The sequence below is a fragment of the Salmo salar genome, chromosome ssa23, assembly GCF_905237065.1.
Source record: "Salmo salar chromosome ssa23, Ssal_v3.1, whole genome shotgun sequence".
Taxonomy (NCBI): domain Eukaryota; kingdom Metazoa; phylum Chordata; class Actinopteri; order Salmoniformes; family Salmonidae; genus Salmo; species Salmo salar.
In genome coordinates this window covers 13,031,522-13,047,252 of record NC_059464.1, presented here as the reverse complement: position 1 = coordinate 13,047,252, position 15,731 = coordinate 13,031,522, and the positions used below count along the sequence as shown (strand labels likewise).

The window sequence follows — 15,731 nt, the reverse complement described above, 5'->3', positions numbered from 1 at the left end:
AATTCTACCATGACCAGAGATTGCTGTCGACCTGGCAATCTCAAAAGAGATTTCTTCCTCAGTGGTTTGCATACTTGTCAAAATGACTTGTTCAAAATTTCCTGCATTGGCCGGGAATCGAACCCGGGCCTCCCGCGTGGCAGGCGAGAATTCTACCACTGAACAACCAATGCCTTGCGATGCTGAAATAAACCCCACGGCTAGATATCGTATCAAAAATCTTTAATTCTAAGCATATTTCCCGCTTTGTGGGCTCAGTGACATTGTACACCCTAATAAAATCAGTCTTTCCTCCCCGTCGGGGAATTGAACCCCGGTCTCCCGCGTGACAGGCGGGGATACTCACCACTATACTAACGAGGAGCAGGTGGGGTGGTTCTTTGACAAAATGTGGAGCATTGGATACTATCCCTAAATTTGGAGAGTTGGGTGTTAACCCTTCCAACAAAAACATCTGTAGAGACTGAATGGTTAGAGCTAGAGACTACTATGACACATCTATGGAAAGCTGAGACCCTCACGGACACGTACATGTAGTCGGTGTTGCTCTATACCGCTCACAAGCCACACAATAGTAGTTAGAAGGTGAGGTGTGTGTGGAAAATCCCAGGACATAGTCACAAAGGCCAAACTCAAGACAGTTGTCACTGACTTGTTGGATATTCGTTTCCCATTTAACAACTAAAGCCTTGCACAAAGTAAATCACCTCACACACTGGAAATCTACAATGGATTCACAAAAGTCTACTGAGAATGCATAAATGTCCAAACGGTAAGTGAACCCAAACTCAGACTTTTCAAGAGTCAGTTGAGAATTCTACCATGACCAGAGATTGCTGTCGACCTGGCAATCTCAAAAGAGATTTCTTCCTCAGTGGTTTGCATACTTGTCAAAATGACTTGTTCAAAATTTCCTGCATTGGCCGGGAATCGAACCCGGGCCTCCCGCGTGGCAGGCGAGAATTCTACCACTGAACAACCAATGCCTTGCGATGCTGAAATATACCCCACGGCTAGATATCGTATCAAAAATCTTTAATTCTAAGCATATTTCCCGCTTTGTGGGCTCAGTGACATTGTACACCCTAATAAAATCAGTCTTTCCTCCCCGTCGGGGAATTGAACCCCGGTCTCCCGCGTGACAGGCGGGGATACTCACCACTATACTAACGAGGAGCAGGTGGGTTGGTTCTTTGAAAAAATGTGGAGCATTGGATACTATCCCTAAATTTGGAGAGTTGGGTGTTAACCCTTCCAACAAAAACATCTGTAGAGACTGAATGGTTAGAGCTAGAGACTACTATGACACATCTATGGAAAGCTGAGACCCTCACGGACACGTACATGTAGTCGGTGTTGCTCTATACCGCTCACAAGCCACACAATAGTAGTTAGAAGGTGAGGTGTGTGTGGAAAATCCCAGGACATAGTCACAAAGGCCAAACTCAAGACAGTTGTCACTGACATGTTGGATATTCGTTTCCCATTTAACAACTAAAGCCTTGCACAAAGTAAATCACCTCACACACTGGAAATCTACAATGGATTCACAAAAGTCTACTGAGAATGCATAAATGTCCAAATGGTAAGTGAACGCAAACTCAGACTTTTCAAGAGTCAGTTGAGAATTCTACCATGACCAGAGATTGCTGTCGACCTGGCAATCTCAAAAGAGATTTCTTCCTCAGTGGTTTGCATACTTGTCAAAATGACTTGTTCAAAATTTCCTGCATTGGCCGGGAATCGAACCCGGGCCTCCCGCGTGGCAGGCGAGAATTCTACCACTGAACAACCAATGCCTTGCGATGCTGAAATAAACCCCACGGCTAGATATCGTATCAAAAAATCTTTAATTCTAAGCATATTTCCCGCTTTGTGGGCTCAGTGACATTGTACACCCTAATAAAATCAGTCTTTCCTCCCCGTCGGGGAATTGAACCCCGGTCTCCCGCGTGACAGGCGGGGATACTCACCACTATACTAACGAGGAGCAGGTGGGTTGGTTCTTTGACAAAATGTGGAGCATTGGATACTATCCCTAAATTTGGAGAGTTGGGTGTTAACCCTTCCAACAAAAACATCTGTAGAGACTGAATGGTTAGAGCTAGAGACTACTATGACACATCTATGGAAAGCTGAGACCCTCACGGACACGTACATGTAGTCGGTGTTGCTCTATACCGCTCACAAGCCACACAATAGTAGTTAGAAGGTGAGGTGTGTGTGGAAAATCCCAGGACATAGTCACAAAGGCCAAACTCAAGACAGTTGTCACTGACATGTTGGATATTCGTTTCCCATTTAACAACTAAAGCCTTGCACAAAGTAAATCACCTCACACACTGGAAATCTACAATGGATTCACAAAAGTCTACTGAGAATGCATAAATGTCCAAATGGTAAGTGAACGCAAACTCAGACTTTTCAAGAGTCAGTTGAGAATTCTACCATGACCAGAGATTGCTGTCGACCTGGCAATCTCAAAAGAGATTTCTTCCTCAGTGGTTTGCATACTTGTCAAAATGACTTGTTCAAAATTTCCTGCATTGGCCGGGAATCGAACCCGGGCCTCCCGCGTGGCAGGCGAGAATTCTACCACTGAACAACCAATGCCTTGCGATGCTGAAATAAACCCCACGGCTAGATATCGTATCAAAAATCTTTAATTCTAAGCATATTTCCCGCTTTGTGGGCTCAGTGACATTGTACACCCTAATAAAATCAGTCTTTCCTCCCCGTCGGGGAATTGAACCCCGGTCTCCCGCGTGACAGGCGGGGATACTCACCACTATACTAACGAGGAGCAGGTGGGTTGGTTCTTTGACAAAATGTGGAGCATTGGATACTATCCCTAAATTTGGAGAGTTGGGTGTTAACCCTTCCAACAAAAACATCTGTAGAGACTGAATGGTTAGAGCTAGAGACTACTATGACACATCTATGGAAAGCTGAGACCCTCACGGACACGTACATGTAGTCGGTGTTGCTCTATACCGCTCACAAGCCACACAATAGTAGTTAGAAGGTGAGGTGTGTGTGGAAAATCCCAGGACATAGTCACAAAGGCCAAACTCAAGACAGTTGTCACTGACATGTTGGATATTCGTTTCCCATTTAACAACTAAAGCCTTGCACAAAGTAAATCACCTCACACACTGGAAATCTACAATGGATTCACAAAAGTCTACTGAGAATGCATAAATGTCCAAATGGTAAGTGAACCCAAACTCAGACTTTTCAAGAGTCAGTTGAGAATTCTACCATGACCAGAGATTGCTGTCGACCTGGCAATCTCAAAAGAGATTTCTTCCTCAGTGGTTTGCATACTTGTCAAAATGACTTGTTCAAAATTTCCTGCATTGGCCGGGAATCGAACCCGGGCCTCCAGCGTGGCAGGCGAGAATTCTGCCACTGAACAACCAATGCCTTGCGATGCTGAAATATACCCCACGGCTAGATATCGTATAAAAAATCTTTAATTCTAAGCATATTTCCCGCTTTGTGGGCTCAGTGACATTGTACACCCTAATAAAATCAGTCTTTCCTCCCCGTCGGGGAATTGAACCCCGGTCTCCCGCGTGACAGGCGGGGATACTCACCACTATACTAACGAGGAGCAGGTGGGGTGGTTCTTTGACAAAATGTGGAGCATTGGATACTATCCCTAAATTTGGAGAGTTGGGTGTTAACCCTTCCAACAAAAACATCTGTAGAGACTGAATGGTTAGAGCTAGAGACTACTATGACACATCTATGGAAAGCTGAGACCCTCACGGACACGTACATGTAGTCGGTGTTGCTCTATACCGCTCACAAGCCACACAATAGTAGTTAGAAGGTGAGGTGTGTGTGGAAAATCCCAGGACATAGTCACAAAGGCCAAACTCAAGACAGTTGTCACTGACATGTTGGATATTCGTTTCCCATTTAACAACTAAAGCCTTGCACAAAGTAAATCACCTCACACACTGGAAATCTACAATGGATTCACAAAAGTCTACTGAGAATGCATAAATGTCCAAATGGTAAGTGAACGCAAACTCAGACTTTTCAAGAGTCAGTTGAGAATTCTACCATGACCAGAGATTGCTGTCGACCTGGCAATCTCAAAAGAGATTTCTTCCTCAGTGGTTTGCATACTTGTCAAAATGACTTGTTCAAAAGTTCCTGCATTGGCCGGGAATCGAACCCGGGCCTCCCGCGTGGCAGGCGAGAATTCTACCACTGAACAACCAATGCCTTGCGATGCTGAAATAAACCCCACGGCTAGATATCGTATCAAAAATCTTTAATTCTAAGCATATTTCCCGCTTTGTGGGCTCAGTGACATTGTACACCCTAATAAAATCAGTCTTTCCTCCCCGTCGGGGAATTGAACCCCGGTCTCCCGCGTGACAGGCGGGGATACTCACCACTATACTAACGAGGAGCAGGTGGGTTGGTTCTTTGACAAAATGTGGAGCATTGGATACTATCCCTAAATTTGGAGAGTTGGGTGTTAACCCTTCCAACAAAAACATCTGTAGAGACTGAATGGTTAGAGCTAGAGACTACTATGACACATCTATGGAAAGCTGAGACCCTCACGGACACGTACATGTAGTCGGTGTTGCTCTATACCGCTCACAAGCCACACAATAGTAGTTAGAAGGTGAGGTGTGTGTGGAAAATCCCAGGACATAGTCACAAAGGCCAAACTCAAGACAGTTGTCACTGACATGTTGGATATTCGTTTCCCATTTAACAACTAAAGCCTTGCACAAAGTAAATCACCTCACACACTGGAAATCTACAATGGATTCACAAAAGTCTACTGAGAATGCATAAATGTCCAAATGGTAAGTGAACGCAAACTCAGACTTTTCAAGAGTCAGTTGAGAATTCTACCATGACCAGAGATTGCTGTCGACCTGGCAATCTCAAAAGAGATTTCTTCCTCAGTGGTTTGCATACTTGTCAAAATGACTTGTTCAAAAGTTCCTGCATTGGCCGGGAATCGAACCCGGGCCTCCCGCGTGGCAGGCGAGAATTCTGCCACTGAACAACCAATGCCTTGCGATGCTGAAATAAACCCCACGGCTAGATATCGTATCAAAAATCTTTAATTCTAAGCATATTTCCCGCTTTGTGGGCTCAGTGACATTGTACACCCTAATAAAATCAGTCTTTCCTCCCCGTCGGGGAATTGAACCCCGGTCTCCCGCGTGACAGGCGGGGATACTCACCACTATACTAACGAGGAGCAGGTGGGGTGGTTCTTTGACAAAATGTGGAGCATTGGATACTATCCCTAAATTTGGAGAGTTGGGTGTTAACCCTTCCAACAAAAACATCTGTAGAGACTGAATGGTTAGAGCTAGAGACTACTATGACACATCTATGGAAAGCTGAGACCCTCACGGACACGTACATGTAGTCGGTGTTGCTCTATACCGCTCACAAGCCACACAATAGTAGTTAGAAGGTGAGGTGTGTGTGGAAAATCCCAGGACATAGTCACAAAGGCCAAACTCAAGACAGTTGTCACTGACATGTTGGATATTCGTTTCCCATTTAACAACTAAAGCCTTGCACAAAGTAAATCACCTCACACACTGGAAATCTACAATGGATTCACAAAAGTCTACTGAGAATGCATAAATGTCCAAATGGTAAGTGAACGCAAACTCAGACTTTTCAAGAGTCAGTTGAGAATTCTACCATGACCAGAGATTGCTGTCGACCTGGCAATCTCAAAAGAGATTTCTTCCTCAGTGGTTTGCATACTTGTCAAAATGACTTGTTCAAAATTTCCTGCATTGGCCGGGAATCGAACCCGGGCCTCCCGCGTGGCAGGCGAGAATTCTACCACTGAACAACCAATGCCTTGCGATGCTGAAATAAACCCCACGGCTAGATATCGTATCAAAAATCTTTAATTCTAAGCATATTTCCCGCTTTGTGGGCTCAGTGACATTGTACACCCTAATAAAATCAGTCTTTCCTCCCCGTCGGGGAATTGAACCCCGGTCTCCCGCGTGACAGGCGGGGATACTCACCACTATACTAACGAGGAGCAGGTGGGGTGGTTCTTTGACAAAATGTGGAGCATTGGATACTATCCCTAAATTTGGAGAGTTGGGTGTTAACCCTTCCAACAAAAACATCTGTAGAGACTGAATGGTTAGAGCTAGAGACTACTATGACACATCTATGGAAAGCTGAGACCCTCACGGACACGTACATGTAGTCGGTGTTGCTCTATACCGCTCACAAGCCACACAATAGTAGTTAGAAGGTGAGGTGTGTGTGGAAAATCCCAGGACATAGTCACAAAGGCCAAACTCAAGACAGTTGTCACTGACATGTTGGATATTCGTTTCCCATTTAACAACTAAAGCCTTGCACAAAGTAAATCACCTCACACACTGGAAATCTACAATGGATTCACAAAAGTCTACTGAGAATGCATAAATGTCCAAATGGTAAGTGAACGCAAACTCAGACTTTTCAAGAGTCAGTTGAGAATTCTACCATGACCAGAGATTGCTGTCGACCTGGCAATCTCAAAAGAGATTTCTTCCTCAGTGGTTTGCATACTTGTCAAAATGACTTGTTCAAAATTTCCTGCATTGGCCGGGAATCGAACCCGGGCCTCCCGCGTGGCAGGCGAGAATTCTACCACTGAACAACCAATGCCTTGCGATGCTGAAATAAACCCCACGGCTAGATATCGTATCAAAAAATCTTTAATTCTAAGCATATTTCCCGCTTTGTGGGCTCAGTGACATTGTACACCCTAATAAAATCAGTCTTTCCTCCCCGTCGGGGAATTGAACCCCGGTCTCCCGCGTGACAGGCGGGGATACTCACCACTATACTAACGAGGAGCAGGTGGGGTGGTTCTTTGACAAAATGTGGAGCATTGGATACTATCCCTAAATTTGGAGAGTTGGGTGTTAACCCTTCCAACAAAAACATCTGTAGAGACTGAATGGTTAGAGCTAGAGACTACTATGACACATCTATGGAAAGCTGAGACCCTCACGGACACGTACATGTAGTCGGTGTTGCTCTATACCGCTCACAAGCCACACAATAGTAGTTAGAAGGTGAGGTGTGTGTGGAAAATCCCAGGACATAGTCACAAAGGCCAAACTCAAGACAGTTGTCACTGACATGTTGGATATTCGTTTCCCATTTAACAACTAAAGCCTTGCACAAAGTAAATCACCTCACACACTGGAAATCTACAATGGATTCACAAAAGTCTACTGAGAATGCATAAATGTCCAAATGGTAAGTGAACGCAAACTCAGACTTTTCAAGAGTCAGTTGAGAATTCTACCATGACCAGAGATTGCTGTCGACCTGGCAATCTCAAAAGAGATTTCTTCCTCAGTGGTTTGCATACTTGTCAAAATGACTTGTTCAAAATTTCCTGCATTGGCCGGGAATCGAACCCGGGCCTCCCGCGTGGCAGGCGAGAATTCTACCACTGAACAACCAATGCCTTGCGATGCTGAAATATACCCCACGGCTAGATATCGTATAAAAATCTTTAATTCTAAGCATATTTCCCGCTTTGTGGGCTCAGTGACATTGTACACCCTAATAAAATCAGTCTTTCCTCCCCGTCGGGGAATTGAACCCCGGTCTCCCGCGTGACAGGCGGGGATACTCACCACTATACTAACGAGGAGCAGGTGGGGTGGTTCTTTGACAAAAATGTGGAGCATTGGATACTATCCCTAAATTTGGAGAGTTGGGTGTTAACCCTTCCAACAAAAACATCTGTAGAGACTGAATGGTTAGAGCTAGAGACTACTATGACACATCTATGGAAAGCTGAGACCCTCACGGACACGTACATGTAGTCGGTGTTGCTCTATACCGCTCACAAGCCACACAATAGTAGTTAGAAGGTGAGGTGTGTGTGAAAAATCCCAGGACATAGTCACAAAGGCCAAACTCAAGACAGTTGTCACTGACATGTTGGATATTCGTTTCCCATTTAACAACTAAAGCCTTGCACAAAGTAAATCACCTCACACACTGGAAATCTACAATGGATTCACAAAAGTCTACTGAGAATGCATAAATGTCCAAATGGTAAGTGAACGCAAACTCAGACTTTTCAAGAGTCAGTTGAGAATTCTACCATGACCAGAGATTGCTGTCGACCTGGCAATCTCAAAAGAGATTTCTTCCTCAGTGGTTTGCATACTTGTCAAAATGACTTGTTCAAAAGTTCCTGCATTGGCCGGGAATCGAACCCGGGCCTCCCGCGTGGCAGGCGAGAATTCTGCCACTGAACAACCAATGCCTTGCGATGCTGAAATAAACCCCACGGCTAGATATCGTATCAAAAAATCTTTAATTCTAAGCATATTTCCCGCTTTGTGGGCTCAGTGACATTGTACACCCTAATAAAATCAGTCTTTCCTCCCCGTCGGGGAATTGAACCCCGGTCTCCCGCGTGACAGGCGGGGATACTCACCACTATACTAACGAGGAGCAGGTGGGGTGGTTCTTTGACAAAATGTGGAGCATTGGATACTATCCCTAAATTTGGAGAGTTGGGTGTTAACCCTTCCAACAAAAACATCTGTAGAGACTGAATGGTTAGAGCTAGAGACTACTATGACACATCTATGGAAAGCTGAGACCCTCACGGACACGTACATGTAGTCGGTGTTGCTCTATACCGCTCACAAGCCACACAATAGTAGTTAGAAGGTGAGGTGTGTGTGGAAAATCCCAGGACATAGTCACAAAGGCCAAACTCAAGACAGTTGTCACTGACATGTTGGATATTCGTTTCCCATTTAACAACTAAAGCCTTGCACAAAGTAAATCACCTCACACACTGGAAATCTACAATGGATTCACAAAAGTCTACTGAGAATGCATAAATGTCCAAATGGTAAGTGAACGCAAACTCAGACTTTTCAAGAGTCAGTTGAGAATTCTACCATGACCAGAGATTGCTGTCGACCTGGCAATCTCAAAAGAGATTTCTTCCTCAGTGGTTTGCATACTTGTCAAAATGACTTGTTCAAAATTTCCTGCATTGGCCGGGAATCGAACCCGGGCCTCCCGCGTGGCAGGCGAGAATTCTACCACTGAACAACCAATGCCTTGCGATGCTGAAATAAACCCCACGGCTAGATATCGTATAAAAAATCTTTAATTCTAAGCATATTTCCCGCTTTGTGGGCTCAGTGACATTGTACACCCTAATAAAATCAGTCTTTCCTCCCCGTCGGGGAATTGAACCCCGGTCTCCCGCGTGACAGGCGGGGATACTCACCACTATACTAACGAGGAGCAGGTGGGGTGGTTCTTTGACAAAATGTGGAGCATTGGATACTATCCCTAAATTTGGAGAGTTGGGTGTTAACCCTTCCAACAAAAACATCTGTAGAGACTGAATGGTTAGAGCTAGAGACTACTATGACACATCTATGGAAAGCTGAGACCCTCACGGACACGTACATGTAGTCGGTGTTGCTCTATACCGCTCACAAGCCACACAATAGTAGTTAGAAGGTGAGGTGTGTGTGAAAAATCCCAGGACATAGTCACAAAGGCCAAACTCAAGACAGTTGTCACTGACATGTTGGATATTCGTTTCCCATTTAACAACTAAAGCCTTGCACAAAGTAAATCACCTCACACACTGGAAATCTACAATGGATTCACAAAAGTCTACTGAGAATGCATAAATGTCCAAATGGTAAGTGAACGCAAACTCAGACTTTTCAAGAGTCAGTTGAGAATTCTACCATGACCAGAGATTGCTGTCGACCTGGCAATCTCAAAAGAGATTTCTTCCTCAGTGGTTTGCATACTTGTCAAAATGACTTGTTCAAAAGTTCCTGCATTGGCCGGGAATCGAACCCGGGCCTCCCGCGTGGCAGGCGAGAATTCTACCACTGAACAACCAATGCCTTGCGATGCTGAAATAAACCCCACGGCTAGATATCGTATCAAAAATCTTTAATTCTAAGCATATTTCCCGCTTTGTGGGCTCAGTGACATTGTACACCCTAATAAAATCAGTCTTTCCTCCCCGTCGGGGAATTGAACCCCGGTCTCCCGCGTGACAGGCGGGGATACTCACCACTATACTAACGAGGAGCAGGTGGGGTGGTTCTTTGACAAAATGTGGAGCATTGGATACTATCCCTAAATTTGGAGAGTTGGGTGTTAACCCTTCCAACAAAAACATCTGTAGAGACTGAATGGTTAGAGCTAGAGACTACTATGACACATCTATGGAAAGCTGAGACCCTCACGGACACGTACATGTAGTCGGTGTTGCTCTATACCGCTCACAAGCCACACAATAGTAGTTAGAAGGTGAGGTGTGTGTGGAAAATCCCAGGACATAGTCACAAAGGCCAAACTCAAGACAGTTGTCACTGACATGTTGGATATTCGTTTCCCATTTAACAACTAAAGCCTTGCACAAAGTAAATCACCTCACACACTGGAAATCTACAATGGATTCACAAAAGTCTACTGAGAATGCATAAATGTCCAAATGGTAAGTGAACGCAAACTCAGACTTTTCAAGAGTCAGTTGAGAATTCTACCATGACCAGAGATTGCTGTCGACCTGGCAATCTCAAAAGAGATTTCTTCCTCAGTGGTTTGCATACTTGTCAAAATGACTTGTTCAAAATTTCCTGCATTGGCCGGGAATCGAACCCGGGCCTCCCGCGTGGCAGGCGAGAATTCTGCCACTGAACAACCAATGCCTTGCGATGCTGAAATAAACCCCACGGCTAGAAATCGTATCAAAAATCTTTAATTCTAAGCATATTTCCCGCTTTGTGGTTTCAGTGACATTGTACACCCTAATAAAATCAGTCTTTCCTCCCCGTCGGGGAATTGAACCCCGGTCTCCCGCGTGACAGGCGGGGATACTCACCACTATACTAACGAGGAGCAGGTGGGGTGGTTCTTTGACAAAATGTGGAGCATTGGATACTATCCCTAAATTTGGAGAGTTGGGTGTTAACCCTTCCAACAAAAACATCTGTAGAGACTGAATGGTTAGAGCTAGAGACTACTATGACACATCTATGGAAAGCTGAGACCCTCACGGACACGTACATGTAGTCGGTGTTGCTCTATACCGCTCACAAGCCACACAATAGTAGTTAGAAGGTGAGGTGTGTGTGGAAAATCCCAGGACATAGTCACAAAGGCCAAACTCAAGACAGTTGTCACTGACATGTTGGATATTCGTTTCCCATTTAACAACTAAAGCCTTGCACAAAGTAAATCACCTCACACACTGGAAATCTACAATGGATTCACAAAAGTCTACTGAGAATGCATAAATGTCCAAATGGTAAGTGAACGCAAACTCAGACTTTTCAAGAGTCAGTTGAGAATTCTACCATGACCAGAGATTGCTGTCGACCTGGCAATCTCAAAAGAGATTTCTTCCTCAGTGGTTTGCATACTTGTCAAAATGACTTGTTCAAAAGTTCCTGCATTGGCCGGGAATCGAACCCGGGCCTCCCGCGTGGCAGGCGAGAATTCTACCACTGAACAACCAATGCCTTGCGATGCTGAAATAAACCCCACGGCTAGATATCGTATCAAAAAATCTTTAATTCTAAGCATATTTCCCGCTTTGTGGGCTCAGTGACATTGTACACCCTAATAAAATCAGTCTTTCCTCCCCGTCGGGGAATTGAACCCCGGTCTCCCGCGTGACAGGCGGGGATACTCACCACTATACTAACGAGGAGCAGGTGGGGTGGTTCTTTGACAAAATGTGGAGCATTGGATACTATCCCTAAATTTGGAGAGTTGGGTGTTAACCCTTCCAACAAAAACATCTGTAGAGACTGAATGGTTAGAGCTAGAGACTACTATGACACATCTATGGAAAGCTGAGACCCTCACGGACACGTACATGTAGTCGGTGTTGCTCTATACCGCTCACAAGCCACACAATAGTAGTTAGAAGGTGAGGTGTGTGTGGAAAATCCCAGGACATAGTCACAAAGGCCAAACTCAAGACAGTTGTCACTGACATGTTGGATATTCGTTTCCCATTTAACAACTAAAGCCTTGCACAAAGTAAATCACCTCACACACTGGAAATCTACAATGGATTCACAAAAGTCTACTGAGAATGCATAAATGTCCAAATGGTAAGTGAACGCAAACTCAGACTTTTCAAGAGTCAGTTGAGAATTCTACCATGACCAGAGATTGCTGTCGACCTGGCAATCTCAAAAGAGATTTCTTCCTCAGTGGTTTGCATACTTGTCAAAATGACTTGTTCAAAATTTCCTGCATTGGCCGGGAATCGAACCCGGGCCTCCCGCGTGGCAGGCGAGAATTCTACCACTGAACAACCAATGCCTTGCGATGCTGAAATAAACCCCACGGCTAGATATCGTATCAAAAAATCTTTAATTCTAAGCATATTTCCCGCTTTGTGGGCTCAGTGACATTGTACACCCTAATAAAATCAGTCTTTCCTCCCCGTCGGGGAATTGAACCCCGGTCTCCCGCGTGACAGGCGGGGATACTCACCACTATACTAACGAGGAGCAGGTGGGGTGGTTCTTTGACAAAATGTGGAGCATTGGATACTATCCCTAAATTTGGAGAGTTGGGTGTTAACCCTTCCAACAAAAACATCTGTAGAGACTGAATGGTTAGAGCTAGAGACTACTATGACACATCTATGGAAAGCTGAGACCCTCACGGACACGTACATGTAGTCGGTGTTGCTCTATACCGCTCACAAGCCACACAATAGTAGTTAGAAGGTGAGGTGTGTGTGGAAAATCCCAGGACATAGTCACAAAGGCCAAACTCAAGACAGTTGTCACTGACATGTTGGATATTCGTTTCCCATTTAACAACTAAAGCCTTGCACAAAGTAAATCACCTCACACACTGGAAATCTACAATGGATTCACAAAAGTCTACTGAGAATGCATAAATGTCCAAATGGTAAGTGAACGCAAACTCAGACTTTTCAAGAGTCAGTTGAGAATTCTACCATGACCAGAGATTGCTGTCGACCTGGCAATCTCAAAAGAGATTTCTTCCTCAGTGGTTTGCATACTTGTCAAAATGACTTGTTCAAAAGTTCCTGCATTGGCCGGGAATCGAACCCGGGCCTCCCGCGTGGCAGGCGAGAATTCTACCACTGAACAACCAATGCCTTGCGATGCTGAAATAAACCCCACGGCTAGATATCGTATCAAAAATCTTTAATTCTAAGCATATTTCCCGCTTTGTGGGCTCAGTGACATTGTACACCCTAATAAAATCAGTCTTTCCTCCCCGTCGGGGAATTGAACCCCGGTCTCCCGCGTGACAGGCGGGGATACTCACCACTATACTAACGAGGAGCAGGTGGGTTGGTTCTTTGACAAAATGTGGAGCATTGGATACTATCCCTAAATTTGGAGAGTTGGGTGTTAACCCTTCCAACAAAAACATCTGTAGAGACTGAATGGTTAGAGCTAGAGACTACTATGACACATCTATGGAAAGCTGAGACCCTCACGGACACGTACATGTAGTCGGTGTTGCTCTATACCGCTCACAAGCCACACAATAGTAGTTAGAAGGTGAGGTGTGTGTGGAAAATCCCAGGACATAGTCACAAAGGCCAAACTCAAGACAGTTGTCACTGACATGTTGGATATTCGTTTCCCATTTAACAACTAAAGCCTTGCACAAAGTAAATCACCTCACACACTGGAAATCTACAATGGATTCACAAAAGTCTACTGAGAATGCATAAATGTCCAAATGGTAAGTGAACGCAAACTCAGACTTTTCAAGAGTCAGTTGAGAATTCTACCATGACCAGAGATTGCTGTCGACCTGGCAATCTCAAAAGAGATTTCTTCCTCAGTGGTTTGCATACTTGTCAAAATGACTTGTTCAAAAGTTCCTGCATTGGCCGGGAATCGAACCCGGGCCTCCCGCGTGGCAGGCGAGAATTCTGCCACTGAACAACCAATGCCTTGCGATGCTGAAATAAACCCCACGGCTAGATATCGTATCAAAAAATCTTTAATTCTAAGCATATTTCCCGCTTTGTGGGCTCAGTGACATTGTACACCCTAATAAAATCAGTCTTTCCTCCCCGTCGGGGAATTGAACCCCGGTCTCCCGCGTGACAGGCGGGGATACTCACCACTATACTAACGAGGAGCAGGTGGGGTGGTTCTTTGACAAAATGTGGAGCATTGGATACTATCCCTAAATTTGGAGAGTTGGGTGTTAACCCTTCCAACAAAAACATCTGTAGAGACTGAATGGTTAGAGCTAGAGACTACTATGACACATCTATGGAAAGCTGAGACCCTCACGGACACGTACATGTAGTCGGTGTTGCTCTATACCGCTCACAAGCCACACAATAGTAGTTAGAAGGTGAGGTGTGTGTGGAAAATCCCAGGACATAGTCACAAAGGCCAAACTCAAGACAGTTGTCACTGACTTGTTGGATATTCGTTTCCCATTTAACAACTAAAGCCTTGCACAAAGTAAATCACCTCACACACTGGAAATCTACAATGGATTCACAAAAGTCTACTGAGAATGCATAAATGTCCAAATGGTAAGTGAACGCAAACTCAGACTTTTCAAGAGTCAGTTGAGAATTCTACCATGACCAGAGATTGCTGTCGACCTGGCAATCTCAAAAGAGATTTCTTCCTCAGTGGTTTGCATACTTGTCAAAATGACTTGTTCAAAAGTTCCTGCATTGGCCGGGAATCGAACCCGGGCCTCCCGCGTGGCAGGCGAGAATTCTACCACTGAACAACCAATGCCTTGCGATGCTGAAATAAACCCCACGGCTAGATATCGTATAAAAATCTTTAATTCTAAGCATATTTCCCGCTTTGTGGGCTCAGTGACATTGTACACCCTAATAAAATCAGTCTTTCCTCCCCGTCGGGGAATTGAACCCCGGTCTCCCGCGTGACAGGCGGGGATACTCACCACTATACTAACGAGGAGCAGGTGGGGTGGTTCTTTGACAAAAATGTGGAGCATTGGATACTATCCCTAAATTTGGAGAGTTGGGTGTTAACCCTTCCAACAAAAACATCTGTAGAGACTGAATGGTTAGAGCTAGAGACTACTATGACACATCTATGGAAAGCTGAGACCCTCACGGACACGTACATGTAGTCGATGTTGCTCTATACCGCTCACAAGCCACACAATAGTAGTTAGAAGGAGAGGTGTGTGTGGAAAATCCCAGGACATAGTCACAAAGGCCAAACTCAAGACAGTTGTCACTGACTTGTTGGATATTCGTTTCCCATTTAACAACTAAAGCCTTGCACAAAGTAAATCACCTCACACACTGGAAATCTACAATGGATTCACAAAAGTCTACTGAGAATGCATAAATGTCCAAACGGTAAGTGAACGCAAACTCAGACTTTTCAAGAGTCAGTTGAGAATTCTACCATGACCAGAGATTGCTGTCGACCTGGCAATCTCAAAAGAGATTTCTTCCTCAGTGGTTTGCATACTTGTCAAAATGACTTGTTCAAAAGTTCCTGCATTGGCCGGGAATCGAACCCGGGCCTCCCGCGTGGCAGGCGAGAATTCTGCCACTGAACAACCAATGCCTTGCGATGCTGAAATATACCCCACGGCTAGATATCGTATAAAAATCTTTAATTCTAAGCATATTTCCCGCTTTGTGGGCTCAGTGACATTGTACACCCTAATAA

At 44.8% G+C, this 15,731-nt stretch overlaps 38 non-coding genes across 38 annotated transcripts; all 38 read right to left on the bottom strand.

Moving 5' to 3' along the window:
• Window positions 1-102: 102 nt before the first annotated feature.
• trnag-gcc (transfer RNA glycine (anticodon GCC)) lies at window positions 103-173 on the bottom strand. The gene has a single exon. It is a non-coding gene; the product is annotated as a tRNA-Gly (tRNA).
• A 118-nt stretch (window positions 174-291) lies between these two features.
• trnad-guc (transfer RNA aspartic acid (anticodon GUC)) lies at window positions 292-363 on the bottom strand. The gene has a single exon. It is a non-coding gene; the product is annotated as a tRNA-Asp (tRNA).
• A 552-nt stretch (window positions 364-915) lies between these two features.
• trnag-gcc (transfer RNA glycine (anticodon GCC)) lies at window positions 916-986 on the bottom strand. The gene has a single exon. It is a non-coding gene; the product is annotated as a tRNA-Gly (tRNA).
• A 118-nt stretch (window positions 987-1,104) lies between these two features.
• trnad-guc (transfer RNA aspartic acid (anticodon GUC)) lies at window positions 1,105-1,176 on the bottom strand. Its single transcript has one exon. It is a non-coding gene; the product is annotated as a tRNA-Asp (tRNA).
• Window positions 1,177-1,728: 552 nt separating this feature from the next.
• On the bottom strand, window positions 1,729-1,799 carry trnag-gcc (transfer RNA glycine (anticodon GCC)). Its single transcript has one exon. It is a non-coding gene; the product is annotated as a tRNA-Gly (tRNA).
• Window positions 1,800-1,918: 119 nt separating this feature from the next.
• On the bottom strand, window positions 1,919-1,990 carry trnad-guc (transfer RNA aspartic acid (anticodon GUC)). The gene has a single exon. It is a non-coding gene; the product is annotated as a tRNA-Asp (tRNA).
• Window positions 1,991-2,542: 552 nt separating this feature from the next.
• Window positions 2,543-2,613, bottom strand: trnag-gcc (transfer RNA glycine (anticodon GCC)). Its single transcript has one exon. It is a non-coding gene; the product is annotated as a tRNA-Gly (tRNA).
• A 118-nt stretch (window positions 2,614-2,731) lies between these two features.
• On the bottom strand, window positions 2,732-2,803 carry trnad-guc (transfer RNA aspartic acid (anticodon GUC)). The gene has a single exon. It is a non-coding gene; the product is annotated as a tRNA-Asp (tRNA).
• Window positions 2,804-3,544: 741 nt separating this feature from the next.
• trnad-guc (transfer RNA aspartic acid (anticodon GUC)) lies at window positions 3,545-3,616 on the bottom strand. Its single transcript has one exon. It is a non-coding gene; the product is annotated as a tRNA-Asp (tRNA).
• A 552-nt stretch (window positions 3,617-4,168) lies between these two features.
• On the bottom strand, window positions 4,169-4,239 carry trnag-gcc (transfer RNA glycine (anticodon GCC)). Its single transcript has one exon. It is a non-coding gene; the product is annotated as a tRNA-Gly (tRNA).
• A 118-nt stretch (window positions 4,240-4,357) lies between these two features.
• trnad-guc (transfer RNA aspartic acid (anticodon GUC)) lies at window positions 4,358-4,429 on the bottom strand. The gene has a single exon. It is a non-coding gene; the product is annotated as a tRNA-Asp (tRNA).
• A 552-nt stretch (window positions 4,430-4,981) lies between these two features.
• Window positions 4,982-5,052, bottom strand: trnag-gcc (transfer RNA glycine (anticodon GCC)). The gene has a single exon. It is a non-coding gene; the product is annotated as a tRNA-Gly (tRNA).
• Window positions 5,053-5,170: 118 nt separating this feature from the next.
• On the bottom strand, window positions 5,171-5,242 carry trnad-guc (transfer RNA aspartic acid (anticodon GUC)). The gene has a single exon. It is a non-coding gene; the product is annotated as a tRNA-Asp (tRNA).
• A 552-nt stretch (window positions 5,243-5,794) lies between these two features.
• On the bottom strand, window positions 5,795-5,865 carry trnag-gcc (transfer RNA glycine (anticodon GCC)). The gene has a single exon. It is a non-coding gene; the product is annotated as a tRNA-Gly (tRNA).
• Window positions 5,866-5,983: 118 nt separating this feature from the next.
• Window positions 5,984-6,055, bottom strand: trnad-guc (transfer RNA aspartic acid (anticodon GUC)). Its single transcript has one exon. It is a non-coding gene; the product is annotated as a tRNA-Asp (tRNA).
• A 552-nt stretch (window positions 6,056-6,607) lies between these two features.
• On the bottom strand, window positions 6,608-6,678 carry trnag-gcc (transfer RNA glycine (anticodon GCC)). Its single transcript has one exon. It is a non-coding gene; the product is annotated as a tRNA-Gly (tRNA).
• Window positions 6,679-6,797: 119 nt separating this feature from the next.
• trnad-guc (transfer RNA aspartic acid (anticodon GUC)) lies at window positions 6,798-6,869 on the bottom strand. The gene has a single exon. It is a non-coding gene; the product is annotated as a tRNA-Asp (tRNA).
• Window positions 6,870-7,421: 552 nt separating this feature from the next.
• trnag-gcc (transfer RNA glycine (anticodon GCC)) lies at window positions 7,422-7,492 on the bottom strand. The gene has a single exon. It is a non-coding gene; the product is annotated as a tRNA-Gly (tRNA).
• A 117-nt stretch (window positions 7,493-7,609) lies between these two features.
• On the bottom strand, window positions 7,610-7,681 carry trnad-guc (transfer RNA aspartic acid (anticodon GUC)). The gene has a single exon. It is a non-coding gene; the product is annotated as a tRNA-Asp (tRNA).
• Window positions 7,682-8,234: 553 nt separating this feature from the next.
• On the bottom strand, window positions 8,235-8,305 carry trnag-gcc (transfer RNA glycine (anticodon GCC)). The gene has a single exon. It is a non-coding gene; the product is annotated as a tRNA-Gly (tRNA).
• Window positions 8,306-8,424: 119 nt separating this feature from the next.
• On the bottom strand, window positions 8,425-8,496 carry trnad-guc (transfer RNA aspartic acid (anticodon GUC)). Its single transcript has one exon. It is a non-coding gene; the product is annotated as a tRNA-Asp (tRNA).
• A 552-nt stretch (window positions 8,497-9,048) lies between these two features.
• On the bottom strand, window positions 9,049-9,119 carry trnag-gcc (transfer RNA glycine (anticodon GCC)). Its single transcript has one exon. It is a non-coding gene; the product is annotated as a tRNA-Gly (tRNA).
• A 118-nt stretch (window positions 9,120-9,237) lies between these two features.
• On the bottom strand, window positions 9,238-9,309 carry trnad-guc (transfer RNA aspartic acid (anticodon GUC)). Its single transcript has one exon. It is a non-coding gene; the product is annotated as a tRNA-Asp (tRNA).
• Window positions 9,310-9,861: 552 nt separating this feature from the next.
• Window positions 9,862-9,932, bottom strand: trnag-gcc (transfer RNA glycine (anticodon GCC)). The gene has a single exon. It is a non-coding gene; the product is annotated as a tRNA-Gly (tRNA).
• A 118-nt stretch (window positions 9,933-10,050) lies between these two features.
• On the bottom strand, window positions 10,051-10,122 carry trnad-guc (transfer RNA aspartic acid (anticodon GUC)). Its single transcript has one exon. It is a non-coding gene; the product is annotated as a tRNA-Asp (tRNA).
• Window positions 10,123-10,674: 552 nt separating this feature from the next.
• trnag-gcc (transfer RNA glycine (anticodon GCC)) lies at window positions 10,675-10,745 on the bottom strand. Its single transcript has one exon. It is a non-coding gene; the product is annotated as a tRNA-Gly (tRNA).
• Window positions 10,746-10,863: 118 nt separating this feature from the next.
• trnad-guc (transfer RNA aspartic acid (anticodon GUC)) lies at window positions 10,864-10,935 on the bottom strand. Its single transcript has one exon. It is a non-coding gene; the product is annotated as a tRNA-Asp (tRNA).
• A 552-nt stretch (window positions 10,936-11,487) lies between these two features.
• On the bottom strand, window positions 11,488-11,558 carry trnag-gcc (transfer RNA glycine (anticodon GCC)). Its single transcript has one exon. It is a non-coding gene; the product is annotated as a tRNA-Gly (tRNA).
• Window positions 11,559-11,677: 119 nt separating this feature from the next.
• trnad-guc (transfer RNA aspartic acid (anticodon GUC)) lies at window positions 11,678-11,749 on the bottom strand. Its single transcript has one exon. It is a non-coding gene; the product is annotated as a tRNA-Asp (tRNA).
• A 552-nt stretch (window positions 11,750-12,301) lies between these two features.
• trnag-gcc (transfer RNA glycine (anticodon GCC)) lies at window positions 12,302-12,372 on the bottom strand. The gene has a single exon. It is a non-coding gene; the product is annotated as a tRNA-Gly (tRNA).
• A 119-nt stretch (window positions 12,373-12,491) lies between these two features.
• Window positions 12,492-12,563, bottom strand: trnad-guc (transfer RNA aspartic acid (anticodon GUC)). Its single transcript has one exon. It is a non-coding gene; the product is annotated as a tRNA-Asp (tRNA).
• A 552-nt stretch (window positions 12,564-13,115) lies between these two features.
• trnag-gcc (transfer RNA glycine (anticodon GCC)) lies at window positions 13,116-13,186 on the bottom strand. Its single transcript has one exon. It is a non-coding gene; the product is annotated as a tRNA-Gly (tRNA).
• Window positions 13,187-13,304: 118 nt separating this feature from the next.
• On the bottom strand, window positions 13,305-13,376 carry trnad-guc (transfer RNA aspartic acid (anticodon GUC)). The gene has a single exon. It is a non-coding gene; the product is annotated as a tRNA-Asp (tRNA).
• A 552-nt stretch (window positions 13,377-13,928) lies between these two features.
• On the bottom strand, window positions 13,929-13,999 carry trnag-gcc (transfer RNA glycine (anticodon GCC)). The gene has a single exon. It is a non-coding gene; the product is annotated as a tRNA-Gly (tRNA).
• A 119-nt stretch (window positions 14,000-14,118) lies between these two features.
• trnad-guc (transfer RNA aspartic acid (anticodon GUC)) lies at window positions 14,119-14,190 on the bottom strand. The gene has a single exon. It is a non-coding gene; the product is annotated as a tRNA-Asp (tRNA).
• Window positions 14,191-14,742: 552 nt separating this feature from the next.
• On the bottom strand, window positions 14,743-14,813 carry trnag-gcc (transfer RNA glycine (anticodon GCC)). Its single transcript has one exon. It is a non-coding gene; the product is annotated as a tRNA-Gly (tRNA).
• Window positions 14,814-14,930: 117 nt separating this feature from the next.
• On the bottom strand, window positions 14,931-15,002 carry trnad-guc (transfer RNA aspartic acid (anticodon GUC)). Its single transcript has one exon. It is a non-coding gene; the product is annotated as a tRNA-Asp (tRNA).
• A 553-nt stretch (window positions 15,003-15,555) lies between these two features.
• On the bottom strand, window positions 15,556-15,626 carry trnag-gcc (transfer RNA glycine (anticodon GCC)). Its single transcript has one exon. It is a non-coding gene; the product is annotated as a tRNA-Gly (tRNA).
• Window positions 15,627-15,731: the final 105 nt, after the last annotated feature.